General features: G+C 43.2%; 1 protein-coding gene across 12 annotated transcripts in view; it reads right to left on the bottom strand.

The window, feature by feature from the left end:
- Nucleotides 1-18,346, bottom strand: part of TRPM8 (transient receptor potential cation channel subfamily M member 8) — a 111,143-nt gene that overhangs the window by 74,822 nt on the left and 17,975 nt on the right. The window contains exon 1 of one of the 12 annotated variants that reach the window (XM_048954196.1): nt 10,867-11,019. The exons of 10 other annotated variants lie outside the window; for them this stretch is intronic. The gene's annotated coding sequence lies outside the window, so the exon portion shown is untranslated. Of the gene's footprint in view, nt 1-10,866; nt 11,020-18,346 lie in introns of those variants that run through there. One more of the 12 variants, XM_048954208.1, reaches the window with a different exon arrangement.

Here is an 18,346-nt window from a genome sequence, read left to right as displayed (position 1 = left end):
CTGTTGGTTGTTCTCTTTTCCCCGGCTCTCCTCTGCTCAGTCTCAGTCGGTCTGCAGATTTTACCCATGACCTGCTCTGACCTGCCTTCCATCCTCTGTCCCTCAAACTGCTTTACAGTCATCTCCTCCTCCTGTCCAGAAAAAAAAGCCTGTAACAACCAAACTGATCTCTCAGCAGCAAAGCATGCAAATTTGCATTTAGCAAAGCCACATAAGTCCGCAGTTCAGGAAACCCATCTCTGCTGCTTGTCTGCCATCCTCATACTGATGATTCTCTGCCTGCCCTTATCCTCCAGCTACACCTCTGCCTTCTGCTGCCTCCCATACCATGGAAATCTTTTTCACAGAAGCCTAAATTGATTTTTCTACATACATCTTCTGTCATTCAGGAGGCTAATTAGTGTGCTCTTACCAACCCACGCACTGGCCCTGGGGTCACTTAGGGCAAGCAGTATGGGGACATGTTCCAGCCACTCCTCATTGCAACTGAACTGGTTTTTAGTGCAATCAACTGAGATATACAGTTAAAATAACCATTTCTGTTCAAAAAGGAAAATTTCCCCTCTAAACCTGATCTGCTCACTGCAAGGCTACTTAGCTCACTACTAATAACTACCTGTTTTTGCCTCCCCAGACACAAAAAGCACAGTGTGCCCTTCCTAGATCTGTTTTCTGAGTTGTTAATATATCTGGACTAGAAGACAAAAGCAAAAACTTGGACCACAGCCCAACCTAGGCAACTCTGTTTAGTTTCATTTGGGGCTTTTCCCTCCATTTACCATCCATTCCAGTTTAAAGTGTTGGTGGCTTCACTTTAGCAAGTTCCATTCCTGGTTCACACTTGAGATCCCAGCTAACCTTCTTTGAGAACAAGCAGAAGAATCTCATGCTTCTGTTCTGGCATGTTTTCTTGCCCTCCCAGCTGCAGCACACACTGTTGGTTCCATATTATCTTATGGAAGCCATGCAGGCTAGTTACCTTCCATTTCAGAGGATAATAGTTACCTAACATTTCCTTTCCCCCATTTGCTGTCATCATCCTTTACTACACTTGTACTTCTGTCTCCCTTTCCTTCTTTCCCTTATTTTCCTTTTTAAAACCTAATGCCCACAGACGGGAAAAGATGCACAATGCAAGCTGTACCATAGGCAGTGCAGATTCATGCAGTGGATGCACTCAAGTGATGGAACGCATCACCAGAGCACATCATCCAAGGACAGCCAAAAAGTCACACACATTGCATGGATGGAGGACGAGACAAAAGCAGGTCAGATGTTGGGACTATGAGCTGTGGCACTTTCTCATCCTAGGGTCACCTTAACCTGCGTTGTTCATGGCTCAGCAGCTTCTTTGAAGCCCAGAGAGAGGGAGCTGCCCTGAGAGCCTGAGCTGTAACAAGAGCCTCTTTATGAGGCAGGGGAAGGCAGCAGCTCTGTGTGTGCAGCGAGTGCTTTCTTACAGCACAGATCATGACAGCTCCATGTATTATTTTCACTACAAAAATTTTATAGCTTCTCTTCCGCACTCTGAACTGACAATAAAAGTCTTGCTCCCCTTCCCTGGCCATAGATCAAAGCCAGGACAAATGTTTTTATTTGCTTGTGCTTCTACCTGGCTGCTGGGAGCCATAGAGACCCACAGAGACCCTACACCTGTATGAAGTCCAGCTGCACTCAGGGGCCCGGCCATTGGCACAGCAGTGCCCTGTGTGCCCCATTGGTGCCAGCTGCCATGCTGAAGTCTATGTAAATTTGATCAAATTTAGACATGGAGCAAGAACCCAGAGTATCCAGGGATCTCTTGCTGTCAAGGTGTTAGGCAATAAAGAACTATAACTGAGCTACTGATTCTTTTCCCGCCCAGTCCACAAATTGCTTGATTCCATTCTCTTAATGCCAAAAAAAGAGAACATACCAGCTTAACCTCTTCTGAGAGAAGAGACAAAACACAAGTTACGAAATGAGCCAGGCTTGAACTTTGTTGAGCCACAGACTGAGCACTGCAGCTCAATGGTCCCACTGTCTACAGCTACACTTCTGCACAGTTTAGCTCACTTCTTTCTTTTTTTAAATAGCGAAGCGGCAAAGTCTTGAAGAAGGCCTATGAACTGATTCCCATAGCAGTACAATGTAACCTCACTCTTCAGCGAGGCCTGAATTGGCCTTCATCTTGTGACAGGGCACTGGTGCTACCTCTCAGATTTATGGATGCTGTCCCAGCTGCCCCTCTGACACGGCCTCTCTGCTTGCCTGCTCTGCCACCAGCAGGCTCAGGCCACAGCCCTGAGAATCTCCTCACCCAGCAGCAGCACATTTAACACCATTCTGTCGTGGCAGCAAGGAAGCACTGACGCTCACCCTACAGCCATGCCCTCTGCCAGCTGGTAGGACTAATGCAAAATAAAAAAGCATGTTGTGTATTTACACATGAACAAGAAATACCACACTGCAATAAGCGGGTGTGGGAAATTCCTGAAGCATATTGGAGAGTACTTCCTGTCACAAGTACTGAGCGAGACAACTAGGAAAGGTGCTCTCCTAGTTCTGTTGTTTGAGAACTGGGATGGCCTTGTGGGACAGGTGATGGTCCCACAGTGACTGCAAAATAGTTGAGCTCAAAATTTCAGCTGTGAAAGCAGAAAAGGTCAGCAGAGTAAACATGCTGGACTTCGAGAGCAAACAGGGAGCTGGTTAGCAGTGTCCCTTGGGAATCAGGTTTAGAGGTCCATGAGAGCTGGTCACTTCAAGAACTACCTTCTGAATAGGAAATTCCTGGTAGAAGTAGGGCTGAAAGAGAAAATACGATCTCCAGAAGTGAGGTCAGACTTGACAGGAAGAATACAGAGCTGCAGTTTGCACCTGCTGTGAGAAAACCAGAAAAGCCAGAGCTCAGCTGGCAAAGAATGTATGTAATGACATAGGATGTCCATGACAAGTAGAGCAGTGACTTTCCATCACTGGTTGCTGTTGTGAGAGAGCAGCTGTATTGGACACATATTATTTAAGAAACCCACAGGGCATTCATGCCACAGTACTGAAGGATTTCATAGATGTTATAGCTGGACACCTCTCAACAATTTACCAAGTATCTTAGGAGATATTGGAGGTCCTTGCTGACTGGAAGCTAGGCAGCATTATTGTCATCCACAACAAGGGCACGTAGACAACCCAAGAAACAACAAGCATGTCAGTTTAATCTCAGTCCCTGGAAACATCACAGAAATTATCCTGAGGAATACTAAAAGCTTTGTTCTCTGCGTGCCTTTTATCAGGGTTCATGAAATGAAAGTCTTGCCTTAGTAAGGTTATCTCCTTCTGTGATAAGGTCACCATCTAGGTGGATAAAGGGCAAGAGGTGGGTGTAATCATTTTGGATTTCAGGGAGGCCTTTGATACAATCCCTCACAGCATCCCTCTCGACAAATTGACCAACTGTGAGATAAATAGGCCCACACTATACTGGCTCAACAGTAGCCCTCAAAAGTCTGCGGGGCTACATCTAGTTAGCAGTGTTCCCCAGGCTCTATTCTAGAGCCAGTTCTGTTCAACACCGTTATAATATACCTGAATACAGGACCAGTGTGCTTCCTTCAGAAGTTTGCCAATGATACTGAACTGGGATGTGCTGCCCAGACCCTGGAGGGATGAGAGAACTTGCAGAGACCTTGATTAGATGATTACCTGCAGAAGCATTGGGTAATCACCAATGGTATGAAGTTCCAACAGGGGTTAAATGTCAGGGTCCACACCTGGAGCCAATGCCAGACAAGAGATATTTGGGTAATGTCCTTAATAATATGCTTTCCACTTTTGGTTAGCCCTAAAGATGTCAGGCAGCTGAACTTGATGATCCTTGCAGGTCCTCTCCAACTGAATATATTCTAAACGTTGAAATCCTTGGAAATTTAGAGCAAAGCAAGTGCAGATCCTCAGCCACAAACACGTAGTGAGTCCTGCTCAAAGTGCCTCTACAAAGTAGGCCTGGGGCTTAGTTCTCAGCTGGCTCACAGGAAAGCATGCCTTTATGTAAGGATCAGAGAATGCGAGACAGGAGGTTGGTCTTTAAGAACTTCAAGATAACAGTCCTGCAGTTAAATCAGCACTTCCAAGATTGGTATATTGATAGTCTCTTCTGTCAAGGAAATTATTCAAGTAAAGTAGTGCAGTAGAGTCAGCCTTTGAGGGACAATCACACACTGTAGGGGTTCATATGACATCATGTTGAAATACCACCTCCATTTCCTGTTATCCCTTTCTCTGATGTTTTCTTCCAGCCTACAAACAGTTAAGGCCTGCCTTTACTTGGTTGCCTTTACCACCTGAAGCACTACTTTGGCTTTTGGAGAGACCAGTTCCATTCCTCAAGCTGTCAGCTAAGCAAACAATTACCCCGCTTCCTTGAATTATTTGGAACAGTTCTATGTGGCAGCATAGACTGTTTTTCTTCTGTACCAATTAAAAGCTCAACAATCTCTGCAGGGGAACAAAAAAAAAAAAGACAATCCCCTAATTAAGTTTCCAGTTCCAACCAAAAAAGAGGCAAAAAGCACAAGAATATTGGAATAATACAGAAGAATACTTTTTCCTTTCTGATAACATTTGGACAAGTTCAATGTCACTGTCTGTTTCTGGAGGCAGCTAATTGTCCCTAATATGAACCATTCAACATCATAGAGCTGATAAGTTACTTAACCTCTCAGGCATTTACAAGCAGCTTTAATTTGTCATTGGTAATAGTTAGGAAACATCAGCTGCTAGTACAAGCCTTCTCCTTTCCATCAAGTGATAACTTAGCAGCATGGGCTGGACAGATTACAGATAACCACTTTCACTTTAATTCACTTACATTTCCGCTGGAAAACAGAACTATGAGTTGTCTGATGATGCCTGCCCCAGGCTCCTCCACACATCTTCAGTGTGATTCAGAAAAGGAACATTTCATAGCTTCCTCTTCAGAGGGAATAAACAAGTTGCAGTCCTCTTGCATGTTTATGCAGTCCAAACCAATTCAGACTGGGGTTAAACAGGGCAAATAACAGTGGTTATCTAAAGCTGACACTGAGATGCTTCTCCTCCGCAGAAGACAGCTAAAGTTCGGATTTATATTTAGCAGCATTCTGGTTTCCACTGAAACCAAAATGAGCCTTAATTTTCTCCTGTCAGATTGGGTAAGAAAGACCCACTGCTTCTTGAACAAGGCATTCATGCTGCCAGATTTAAGCTTTTCTTAATCTCCTCGGAGAAGTAATTATACAGAGGAACCACTTGAACTCCTCTGAAACCACGAGGTCCTTCGGTGGCACACAGCCAAATTCTATAAAACCTATCACTATAAAGACAAATGTATTTGGTGAAGGCTCCCGCTGATATCAACACGACACACCAGAGAGGCTGGGGGGCAAAAACTGCATGTGCAGCTAGAATTAAAGCCAGCTCCATGCGGGAGGAGTGTAATAAAGCATGAAATACTGCCAGCTCCTGTGTCCTGTTTGCATCACTGTACGTTTCCACATAACACACTGACATGGTTAGTTCCAAAGCAGTTTACATCAGCATTAGAAATTTGTCACTGCCTTGTTTTGTTTGGAGCTGTTAGCTCCTCACTTTCAGGACTGACACAGCATTGCTTGGTGTGGATTGACAGACATCTCCCAGCATTTCAGGTAAGGGAAGTTTGGGTACCATTTATGTGGTACCAACTTTCTTCTGGTCTTGAAAGAAGGAAATACCTAGTAGATAAATGGGGATTAGAAGCCTTACTTCTCATCAACCCCAGCTGACCATCAGAGCAATGGCTTCACAGATCAAGCTTTGTCTGGAGTCAGGGATTCATCAGTACAGACATCCCAAGTAAGGTCAGCTTATGACAGGGTTTGTCTACAGCAGCCAGGGCTTCCCAGTGGCTTTTTAGCAATGAAGACATCTACAGCTCCAGTTCTTCTTGCTGAAATAAGGCTGAATCATGTCCTCAAAGAGGCTTAAGAGACCACATAGCCCCCAGTCTACATCAAAACCAAAATAAATCACACTGTTGATGCTTTACAGCCCAACAATCTGGCAGCAGGGTTTGCAGGCTCTTGTGAACATTTCAGTCGGGCTCATTCAAATGGGAGATAATAGCACAGGGTTCTCAGGTTCATGAATCACATCTCTTTTTGAGAGATACGCTGACATAAACCTTAGGCACTGTAGTGCATGCTTTAGGTGAACTGCTGTGGTTACATGAATCACAGTGCTGCATCACCAGCAAAGAACTCGAGTTAACCTCAGCTTCCTTAAGGGCTCCCTAGAATGCCAGTTAGCATATGCAATAGAAGAAAAATGCACCCTCCAGAGTCCTGAGCAGCAGTTAACACTAACCAGTGACAGTAAATGAGTGGCATTCTAGAGGTTTTGGTAAGGGAGCCCAACTAATGACTTTAACCGCAGCAGACAGAGACTGCTATGAGCTGAACTGGAGGAGAGCCTGCTGTGACATCGCACCTTCTGGAAGGGCTAATTGGATTCTTCTGTTCAGTACAGTTCAGCACAACAGCTGGTGCCCAGTACAGGATTCCTGGTGCCCTCAGTACAACCTCAACTTTCTGGTTATAGAGGTACTGAAACCCTGAGGCATGTCCTCCCCGAGAGGGTTGGACTGTTTGGAGCCCAGGACTTGGTGCTGAAGCATGCACTGCTGTTCTGGAAGCCAGGCTTTGCTGCCAGGTGTTGACTTTTCTTGCTTAGCACAGCAGTTGCTTGCCCACACAGAGCTGAGCAGCTGCAGTATCTGTCAGACTGGTTAGCAAATCAAAAGCCACATGTAATATAGCATTCCAAATACCACTCTATTTCTCCTGTTTTAGTTCCTAGAACTGCTAGGCTGCTTTTCTACTGCTAGCTGGCAGTGCCCGGCAAGCCTCCTGAGACCAGGCTTCCTTCTAAATTACATCTAGTATTTAACAAACAGTAGAAAAATGGCTCCAAAGCTTTGGTGCATTGGAGGCTAAGTAGCCAGACATGCAGCCAACTGTGACAGCTTTGGGGACCCAGACTACAAGTGTTCCTCCTTGGTAACTGGAAATCTATGTGTGGTTCCAGCCTTACCTATCAGACACACCCTCAGGGTTAGGAGGTCTCACCTATCTGTGCCTGGGTCACAGACTGCATTTAGCAGGGAGGCACTGATACCTCTTTTCAGGAGATGCTGTAGGAAGGCAGGATATCACTGACCTAAGGCCTTCCTCTAAGTCAAGCCTCACCAGGATACCTAAAGGAGCCAGCAGATAGGAAGTTGAAGCAGAGCTCTAAAGCTAGAATTAGGATGGAAGAATCAAGTTTTTGCAAGATGCTTCTAAAAAACAAGCTAAGGATTCAGGAAGGAGGTTCTGCACGCACAGAAACCCACCAAAATCCATCTGGGCCTAAATTCATATTTGTGAACATACACAGTCACAATTGTATTTTATTTCCTCTGTAACTACAGGCTTGCTGCATCTCACTGATGCATAAGCAGGCTTTCCACTGCTATTACAAAACAAATTATTTCATGCATGAACAGCCTTAAATATCAGTTCATGCTCTGAGCCATTCTCCTCTGCTGACATATGGACAGCCCAGTCATTCTGCCTTGCAAAAGGAATATCTGCTCCACCAACCACCAATCAGATAAAGCAGTAAATGGATGAGAAAATAACACACACAACATCAGCACTGATAGATTTCCCATTACCCTGCACCCTTTGCCATGGGAACCCCCTGCTTTGCTGCTCAGTGTAAATACAGGGTTACTGGGCAAGCAAGAGGGCTTCAATCTCTCTCTTCACTTGCATCCCAGCCTCACAGGGCACGTGTTTCTCCACCTGGCATAGCCATGGAGCTCTTTCCCCATTAAGACAGTTATGTAAAAAGGAATGAATTTTGACCTGAGCCATGCTGGCCACCTCGACTAGTAAATATCCATAGAAGCATCATCTACTGACATAAGAATATTATAAATAGAAATATTCCCTATAAGCAGCTTGTGACTAAGCTCACTTTTGAGCTAATAACTTCCCATGGAGATAAACTCGGCAGGAAAGCTTGCAGAGCTATAAATACCCAGAATTCATTAACAGATCTTTTTTGCTGCAGAAATTCTTTTCCGGCTGTGCCTCATGACACTGGTGCTCCCAACCCATTCTCTTTTCAAAAGCTGCAATTGTTTTATGTCCAGATCCAGCTGCTCTCAGAAATCCACAGGAAGAAAACATTGGGGCAGTTTTGGAGAATAAGACATTATTTCAGTGCCAAAAGAAAATACCACAAGGAACATATACTATGTTGTGAACATTACTTAAGTTTCATACTCTGGAAGCTTTAACATTTCAGTAATCGACCACTGAAAAATACAGTGAAAAATAACGTATGTGGGTATTGCTGTAATGAGAATCAAGGATTTATGCTCAATTCCTGTATCTGCTCTGCCCAGATCTGTTTCCCCACATTGGTCAGTATTCATCCAATTCAGCAGAGCAATGGGGATCACTGCAACAGCACACCTATGCAGACGTGTGTTTGCTTCCCAGTGCTGACCCTACACCAGAGCTGCACGCCACCGTTTTATTTTTCAGGAGTTTGCAACACACAGCATTGTTTGCAAGAAAACAATCTCTCACTTAAAGGTATTCTCCTGTTCATGCACTGTGATGATCCCTTGAGCAGAAGTTTATCACATCTAGTCCAGCTTGAATTGTTTTTCCTACATAGGCACAACCCACAGGAACCCAAAACATTTTATTATGTTGAAAGCCAAAACCAGAGCTGCTCATTATGCTTTCACCTAACCATCTGCACTGGTTTGGCCTGGGATGGAATACATTTTCTTCATAATAACTGTATGGTGCTGTGCTTTGCATTTGTGAATAAAGCAGTGCTGCTAATACACCGATGGTTTCGTTGTTGCTGAGTACACACTGACAGATGTCCAACTGTTGCCTTGGGTAGATCTCATGGCTGAGTTCCTATCACTAGTTCAGAGCTACAAGGGCAGCAAGGTAGCCCAGGTGACTCACACTCAACTTCTAGTAATCCATCTTGTTCACTATTCTCTTTAGTCCTTAGCTGAAGTTATTAAAGCACCATTACCCAAATACTGAATTCACTACAAGCCAGCTGCCCACAGCCCTTCGGTTTAGGGCTGGCAACTTTTCCACATTACATTCAGTATTGCAATGCCTTTCAGACACTCAAGATTTCACTTCACAAGTCACGCTTAGCAACAAGGATTTACAAACATTTTGTGGTGAAGGTTTAACAAAAGCCTCAACTTCATCCATCCCTAATAAGGTTTTTGAGAACTGTATTTCAGGAGTTAGAAGCAGCTTTTGAATTACCTTTTTACAGCATAAAGTTAAAGAAAGCCCAAAACATTCCCACTTATTTCACTACAGAGGACTTCATTTACATTCCATGTAGCTGAATCATCTCCAAGCCTTCCACCCACACCGGGCATGCAGCCTACACAATTTACATGTGTGTTGGTAAAAGGTGAAAAAACGCTTTGCCAGACGAGTTTCCTAATTCATTGCTCATAATCTCTTCCCCATGTGCCCAATTTTATGATGACATGCTGAAGATAAAAAGGCATGTTTAGGACTACATCTCACAAAGACTTAGCTAAATGCAGTCAAACCATGTTTTTGTTGATTTTTATTTATTTTCCCCCTGGAAAAATGAGTATCTTTACTCATTATAGTTTGACTGAGTACAGAAGCACTTTGCAAAAGTGCTCATCTAACTGCATGCATTTATGCATTTAATTCTTTTTCCAGTGACAATCATTCCAACAGGGCAATGGTTACTTGCTGCATTTTTCCTATCTAATTGAAGCACCTGAGTTGCAAGCATACAGAGCTGTGTATATGTCAGACCCCAATATTAAAGATGCAGCAGTTGTCTCCAAGTCCTGTTCTGCAAAAGGCCCTCAGTGATCATACGAAAGCAGTTGTCTGATAGCACAAGTGAAATCAAGTTATTTCTTTCTGGCCTCTGACTATCTTCCATCAATGCCTCCTGTGTGAGGCTTAGGAGATGAGCTTATCAGTAAGACCAAAGAATGACATTTCATTTTACCTGCAGTGCTTGCTGTACAAGTACCTAAAGCCAATGGCTTTAACAGCTGCTACAAACTCATAACACAAATGAATTCATTGTCAGGTTCCAAAGAACAGCATCCTTTTTCCAGCAAGATATCTAAGAATATAACAAGGCATTTGTTCACAGCAACCCAGCTGATAATTTGCATGCTACCTGCTTTGCATTCACGTTTGCTGCTGGCTGAGTAAGCATTTCCAGAGCTCTGCCCACACTAGTTCTCTGAAGGGTTAAACACATTACTCTTCATCCTAACCAACCCCCTCCTTTCCACATTATTTCCCCTACCAGCAGTCTATTCACAGCCTAGAGTAATTCTGTATGCCATGTCTAGGCTGGTGCCATTCTTTGGCATTTAGAGTCACTTAGCTCTCCATCTATATTCAAAAACACTCGTTTCATCAACACAAAACAGTACTGCAAGACAGGCACTGGGACAGGCGAAAGAGGCAGGTACTCTTCAGAAAGCAAGTTCTGTTACCAACTCATATTCTTTACCTCTAAGCTGACAATCTTAAAAGCATTTGTAGGCAAGCACTGGCAACTAACTTCCCAAAGCAGTCATATCTACTTCAGCATTTTGTAATTATGGTTAGTTTCACATTGCCACTCTAGCTTTTATCTGTCATCTCACAGGAAACCGAAAGGTCAGACCCATCTGCTTCTTTTGATTTTTTTTTTCCCCCTGTCTCTTATAAGGGAAGGAGTGAATATTCAAGTTGCCCCATGCTGTGCTACTCATGGCATACCCACCTCTTGTAACACTCCCACTTGCTTCAGTTTCACACTTCACTTGTTCTCCTGGCTGTTGTCCTATGCTCACGGGCACTTTCACAGCTGAGCTGCGTCTGCACTGAAATCACTCACTGCTCTCAGCTGCTGCACAGGACCAGGATCTCTTCCACAGCCTCCTACAATTACAGAAGCTTAAGATGAAGTAGCAAGTCAAACAGCTGCACTACAGAAGGAAGTTCTGGATAGCTGGTAATCTTGAAGAACGGTATCTATCATATTCTGAACACCTACTGCATGAGTTGCCAAGAGGCAGCAATGCAGCCAGCACCCCATTCACTCCCACTCCCAGATCTACCTCCCTAAACCACTGGGGTTTAAAGGAGGACCTTAAAAAAAAAAAGTCATCAAGCTCAAGTCAGCAAACAAATGGTCTAGAATAGTTGGATTCCATTTCAACTAAGCGTTGCAGCAGTATTAGTCCTTCAGACAATTGTCAGAAAATTCACATCAACCACTGCAAGGCAGATTGCTTTCTAACAGTGCTGCTATAAAGGAAATATATTTGAAATCTTCATAGCTTGTTTTTTGACCCCAAACCTCTACCACAAAGCTGGAAGTGAGTGATGCAGCTGAGCTGACAAGGATAGCAGCCCACTGCACCATTATACAAACAGATAGTAGTTGAAGTGAGCTAGCTTAAAGCCATACCAGCTGCAGCATGCCCCAGGTGAAGTCTTTAGAGATATATCTAGAGGTTTTGTTCTCACTTAAAGAGGCATATCCAGAGAGAGATCTGTAAGGAAAACAGGCTGGACTTTTAGAGACCATCAAGGATCTAGTCCCAAACCAGGACTAGAAACACATGCTTGTCATGTTACTTTGCACCCCATACTTAACTCACAACTGGATGACCCTCCTGCCATGTCAAATGAGGAAATAAAGCAACCTATGGTTAACAGCTCCTACAAATACCCTCCATCTTCCCAAATTAACAACCACTGCACTAAAGAGCCTCAAGAGTCAGCTGTCAGCTAAGGTTCAAAGCTTCGCCCAGGTTATGCAGCAAGACCTTCTACCCCAGGTCTGGGAAGCCCTCTCTCTCAGTCAGGGCTTGCTCTCCACACCACTCCTTACTTACAAGCAACCAGTGCCTCATGGAGAGGTTACTAAAGGCCATCTGTCTAAAGAATTCTTGTTTACATCCCTCTCACTTTATCCTTAGGAAAAAAAACAGTTGCATAAAGGCAGAGGTATTTAAAGCCTGACCCATCTTCCATCATCCTGCTGGAAGCTATAATCTGTCTGTGCTATCTCAACTGATATTTGTGCAACTGATTACGTTGTCCAAACAAGGGATTATGATCCTGGTTTGGGGGATAAGCAGCATGAACAGAGGATGTCTGAACAGATAAGGCTTTTTTTTATTCTTCAAGTAAGATTCCTCGAACAAAAGGGGAAGAGAAGAAATGCGTCTTACATAAAGGGCAGTTGTTTCCAAATGGAACATTTCATGTTTTCCCATTAAGTATGAGCTGCTCTAGCTGTTACAGAATATTTTATTGACAGGTTTGTTAATGCAAAGCCCAGTTCCAGCACTGACCGCATGAGGAAAATAAGGCCAGCACAAACCACCCTTTTGTCTTTTGATTTTCTCCTTCCACACACATAGGATGAATCAGAATATTCTCTTCTAGTCTTTATGAATATTGGATGAATATTCCTGTGTCTCTCACATAAAAGACAATTCCTCATACTAACTTCTCCATTTCTTCATCCAAATTAAGGGCAGGATGTGCCAGACTTGGCTTCCTGGGCATTGACCCAAGAAATACATTTGGTCCATGACATAACCTTTGTCACACAGTTTTAGAGCCTTCAGAAGACCAGACAGAATCAGGAAAACAACTGCACAATGCGCCTCACAGGGTAATTAAGATAAAAGATTAACAAGCTCTGGCCATTTTACCTGAGGGTCTGGCCAACTGAAGAGAGCTATCATCATCCATGGCATGTTTTAAACCATTCAGCGCAAGCGAGGACAAGCTGTGCTGTTCAGATAGCCAAGAACACCAAGTTACTTTGGGATGCACAACCCGAGCAAGTTGTCTGCTTATTTACAGTGTGCCAGGCCTCTGAGGACAGTAAGGATTACACAGCTCTGCCCGAGGCCCAGCTTTCTCATTCTATCAAGTTGCAGAGTTTCAGCTCCAGAAACCCAAACCAAGAGCAAAGGTTGCTAAGCTCTTAGACTGCTTTGTATTTTTCACTTATTTATCTGGCCCATCCTTGTCCTGTCCGGACAGCAAAAATACACCTTCTCACCCCTTTCTGAAATATACTTCTAAAGTTGGATCGTGGACTGCATTATATTTTGAAGTGTGGAAGAAACATAACTACTATAGAAAAGTGACTAAGAAATCCTGTTGACACAGATAAGGAGGAAGTTGAATGCCACAATTTAACAGGTTTTTAAAAGGTCTCTCTGAACACAGCTGGAACACAAGAAGATTATTTGAGAGCAGCATCTGAACTCAGGTTTAGATGGTAGCAGAACGCTGAGAAAGGTTAGATTCCATTTCCCTTTTCTATATGGGGTGGTTTAATGCCAACGGGTGGCCAAGCTCCACCACACCACACTCTCACTTCCCATCCTCAAAAGGATGAGGAAAAAAACAGAATGAAAAAGGCTTGTAGATTAAGAATAGAGAAATCACTCATCAATTGCCATCACGAGGCAACAGACTCAGCACAGGGAGATTAATGTAATTTATTGCCTATTACTACCAGGCTAGAGCAGTAAAAGCTAAAAGCAGACTACAACACCTTCACACCACTCACCAGCAAAAAAGACTTTTTACTAAAGCTGATTAAGCAGTTTCCTGGGAAAGAAAGGTCATGAAAAGTCTAGTTTTTCAATGATTGCATCAGAAGATACAAAAATAAACATATCGTGAACAACTGCCAGAAATTCATTGTTAATGATCTATGTTTAAGCTGTGGTTTTCTGCAGATCCACCCACAGGGGTAGTTATAAATGCTTTTGAAATCTGCACAGCAGTAATGGAGGTACTCAACAACTGAGATGGCAGACTTATTTTTGTTTAAAGACTTTGATTACTTGAGGACTTCCTAATATGACCAATTCAAAGCACGAACACGTGAACCATTATTCATAATTCCAAGCCTGATGGACAAAGTCTTTTGCTCACACTCTAAGGCCAAATAAGGTTTGAACACCTCGAGCACACAGAAGTTGCAGAACAGACTTGCCAGATACGGCCATCTTAAGCTTCCAATCTGCCCAGCCACAGCAGGAAAGTGAGAAGTATCCTGAGAGCATCACAGCTGGGACTGAAAAACAGCTTGAGGTGTCCAATTGCTTCACCCACACCAGCATACTGTGTTTGCAGAGGCAGTTCTGGCCCAGCCCACGGGCACACCGAGTTATGAGACCAGATCATGTATCTGTATCACAGCAATAGCATAAGGGCAGATGGAAAAAACATTGTGAGGAGGAGCTAAGAGCAACATCTCACAGGGATCATCTCCCATCCAGAAGGCAACAGGAAGGAGTGGGCAGAGGAATTTCTTTGCAGCGACTGACTACACTGAACTACTTGTTGTAGATACGCTTTCCAAGCCCATGAACTGAGGCTGCACCTCCTGCAGCTCAGCTCCACAGGGCTACGAAGCCAAGAATCACAAGTTATCATGAATAGTGCTGATTTCTTATAACAATTTGTATTAAGTGCCACACTTAACTACTTCAGCCTTTTAACTAACAATCAAAGCAAAGCCAACAGATCTTTCTAGCATACCTTTACTTTCCTATGAAGATGGACAGTATAATTCTGCTTAATTAAGTCTCAAGACAAAAGCTAGTGAGGAACTCCAAGAGCAGCTGAAGAGTAGCACTGCTATTTCAAATCTGAAAATCATTTATCATGCTGTTCCCTTGTGTCTAAGCATAGTATTTTACACATCTGAAGTCAAATTTTCTAATGGAGGCAACACAAAATGGGTGCTCAGATAATTTCTTTTTCAATCTAACCAGTGTTGTTTGGTTATTCTTAAATTTAAGTTTCAATAACACATTTATTCTGTCCTGAATCCTAGTTGTGATTCAGTTCCCAACTGATACTATAGTTGACATTGGTTCTGTAGAATTGGTATGGTTCAAAAAGCCAATTGCAAAGAATTCGGAGCCATAAAGGAGAAGTTTTCATTATTATCTTGCAAGGCTGGAACCCATGTTAATTAGCAAAGATTGAATTCAAGTTATAATTAGCAGCAAGCTTCTTGATGTGAGATAATAACAAAGAGAAAAATAGCCTAGGGAAGCAGAGCTGCTCTATTTCCTCTAAGGCAGAGTCTTAGGTGTTCTGCTACATCTTCTGATAGAATTTGCCTTCTTAATAAGTATGGTGCAATTCAGTGGGCCATCTCTACTTCGACCTTTCTAGTCCATATCTTACATACCATTTTCTCTGCAAGTGGCAGATCCTGCTGTACAGCACAAGTACCAACAAGCAGCTCTTTCCAGCATTCGCTTGACTTTGAACAAAGTCAACATGAAATCACTTGAAGCAGGTCCCCAGCACAGTAGCAACAGGAGTCACGTGTCACTATCAAAAAATAAATGTGCACAAACACACACTTATACACACATAGGGGAACCCCAACAGGGAAAATAATTTCCAACACAAGAAAGAAATTACTAGACAAACTCAAGCATTACTTCATCTTTGTCTCTGCAAAAGGGCTGTGGAAAGCTTAAAAAACAGAACAATTAAGTGCTGTTGAATAGTACAGCTTTCCTACATCAAGTGCCTTCTGGATAGTTGCTTTCTTGCCTTGACAGTTGTGTGTGGCTGTATATCATGCTTGCTCTTGTCTTGGATAATAGATTTTAAACTGCAGGAAGTCACTGGTAAAAGCTTGGCCTGCTCTTCTTGCTGCTAGCCGCTGGTGTGACATCTAGGATCATCTCACACTCAAGGCTACCATTTGATCAGTAAATAACTTGTGTTATCAGTAAATACGCAGTGAGCAAACACCACAGTTGATAGGTAACATATGGCATTCTCCACTCACATGCTGCTCTCACTCCTCCCAGCCCATATAAATGATGCAGAAAAAGCAGAATGCTGTTGTGTTACACAGTGCCAGCACTTAGCTGAGTTCTGCCTGAACCTAAACCCAAAGCTGTGTGGCTTCTTTTACAGCACAGCTATTGTGGCAACGACAGCTGCAAAATGCTACACCCAGAACTTCTTACAACTCACTGACTTCCAACACTAAGGAAAACCTGCTACATAAAACCTAGATTAGTGCTGCCTTTCCTTAAGCAGTACTAGCCTTGTAGCATTCCGTACCAGTGCAGTTCACTAATTACAGAGCTCAGAGGTATGACACCCCTACTTGGCAGTACACTCAAAGCCTCCTGCTGTACTACAGCCCCAAACAGAGGGAAGAATATTCCTTAGTGCCATCCCAGCATGAGGGTTACCTAACAAACATATGCCTGAAGAGTTAAACATATAAAACGACTTATCTGTGCCTCAAGCCCCCACTACAGTGGCTAAAGCTTAGCTATCAGCATGCAGAGCTGTACTGTGATAATGCTCTTTAAAAAATGATATGGAACTGTAAGAAACTAGATAGCAGCAGATCCAGGGTACTACGATGCATTTGACTTCATACATTGGAGCCATTCGTTACAGTAGTTACTGACCAGTATTTCCACCACTGATTGAAAAGCCTGATCGCTCTTGCCAAGAGATGCATTTCAGTTTTCTTCTGAAACCTTTTGTTGTTTTCCACAAGCTGTAGTTAGCCTTTTAGTCAGCTCATTTCTGAGAAATCAGCCTGCACCTTCTCTGATATTAGGAAGACGCGGTTGTTTTGTTGGCCTGAATAGCAGACAGCAAGCTTCTCTTCAGCCTGTGGAAGTGAAAGCGCAACTGAGTACAGAGCTTAAAGCCTCCAGACAGCCATATGGTTGTGGGAAGTGAGTTAGAAGCATTTCAAGAGCACTGAAGAGATAGCTGACAGCCCTGCCTGTGCTGGGATGGTTCCATTCGGAGAAGAATCGTTGATTCAAAGATGATGTCAGGGGAAAGAAAGCTGGAAAAGGAAGAGTTTTGTGCTCAGATTCCTAAGTGCACCAAAACTTAGAACCAATCCATTTTGTTCACTGTCTTTTTAATGCAGTAAAAAAAGGGTCCAAATGAAGCTGTGAGTAGATGCTGATAACTGTGAAATACTTTCAGCATTCAGTTAGACTGAAGTTGACATGCCCACTGCAAGCAAAGTTGGTTAAAAATAGGTACAGCCAAAGAAAGGGCAACTTCAGTCAGGCAGACTGGCCAACCAATGTGGATAACAGATGTATTCTTTAGACACAGACATTTCTCAGACAGTTTTGAGCATTTTATAAACCCTTAGTAGTTTCACTTACTAATCCCTCTTGAAAGGAAACTCGTGATGCGGTTATGAGACAGGCCTGCCAGCCAGATTTAAGCTATGCTACCACCATAGCATTCCTATACAGGAGATTAGATTCTCTGCTCACATCACTCAAGCATCTTTATGGGAGATTAAGTTGTTTCCTGACTGAGTAATAAACATTACTTCCCTTAGTGTAAGTGAACCCCTATAAGCCACTGCAGAATCCTACTTAGAATAGCCTCTATTCAATGATTATGAAAATGAATGGAAGAAGTTAATTTCTTGGGTGCCCCCAAGCAAGAAAATTCCCTCTGCCAAAAGCATACAGCTCCACTACAAGTCAGCCTATCCAGAACACAGCTATTATTAACAGTTCAGGGAATACAGCTGGAACACAAAACTCCAGCTGAAGTGGAGCTAGGCTCACTGAAAATAGTAGAAGCAATTAATGGGGGCAGAGGCTGAAGGAATGCTGAGTATCAAGTAATATAACATGTTAACACCTACAAGTGAGGTCAGTTGGCATCTCACATGACAGATCCTTAATACAGAGCCCATGCAAGGAAATGGACAGAAAGTTTCAATGAGATACAGAACAGACTACACGACAAGCTTTTCAGCTCAGCATGTCATTTCATTTAGGTCAGGCTGCTGCATTCCTGTGCCTGTACTGCACTATGGCAATAACTGAAGTTATTGTTTAGGGTTACTTTCTCTGTATTCAAGTAGTAGTTTTCTTTTTGGGTAAGGATAGTGGAGTGCTCTTAGTAGAGCACTTTCTAGTTGTGTATGAAGCCTGATCATCTACTTGCAGCACACAGTATCTGGTGCCATCTTCCAATTGAATGCTTCAGCAAGCCAAGCTGTCCCCTACACCAGCTCTGCATTCAGCCATCATTTATGCTAACGCTGGCAGAGTCTGTCAGGGGCAGAAACTAAGACCTAAATAGGATTGTTGCCTCAGCTAGCTGTAAGCAGGGCATCAAAGCAATAGACGTAAGGCATGGCAAAACATATTGGTGAAGTCTGGTGTTTGCTCTCACACCTA

This window comes from Lagopus muta, chromosome 8 (assembly GCF_023343835.1).
Source record: "Lagopus muta isolate bLagMut1 chromosome 8, bLagMut1 primary, whole genome shotgun sequence".
Taxonomy (NCBI): domain Eukaryota; kingdom Metazoa; phylum Chordata; class Aves; order Galliformes; family Phasianidae; genus Lagopus; species Lagopus muta.
Note: the sequence above shows the minus strand (reverse complement) of the source record. Positions and strands in the feature narration are given on the sequence as shown.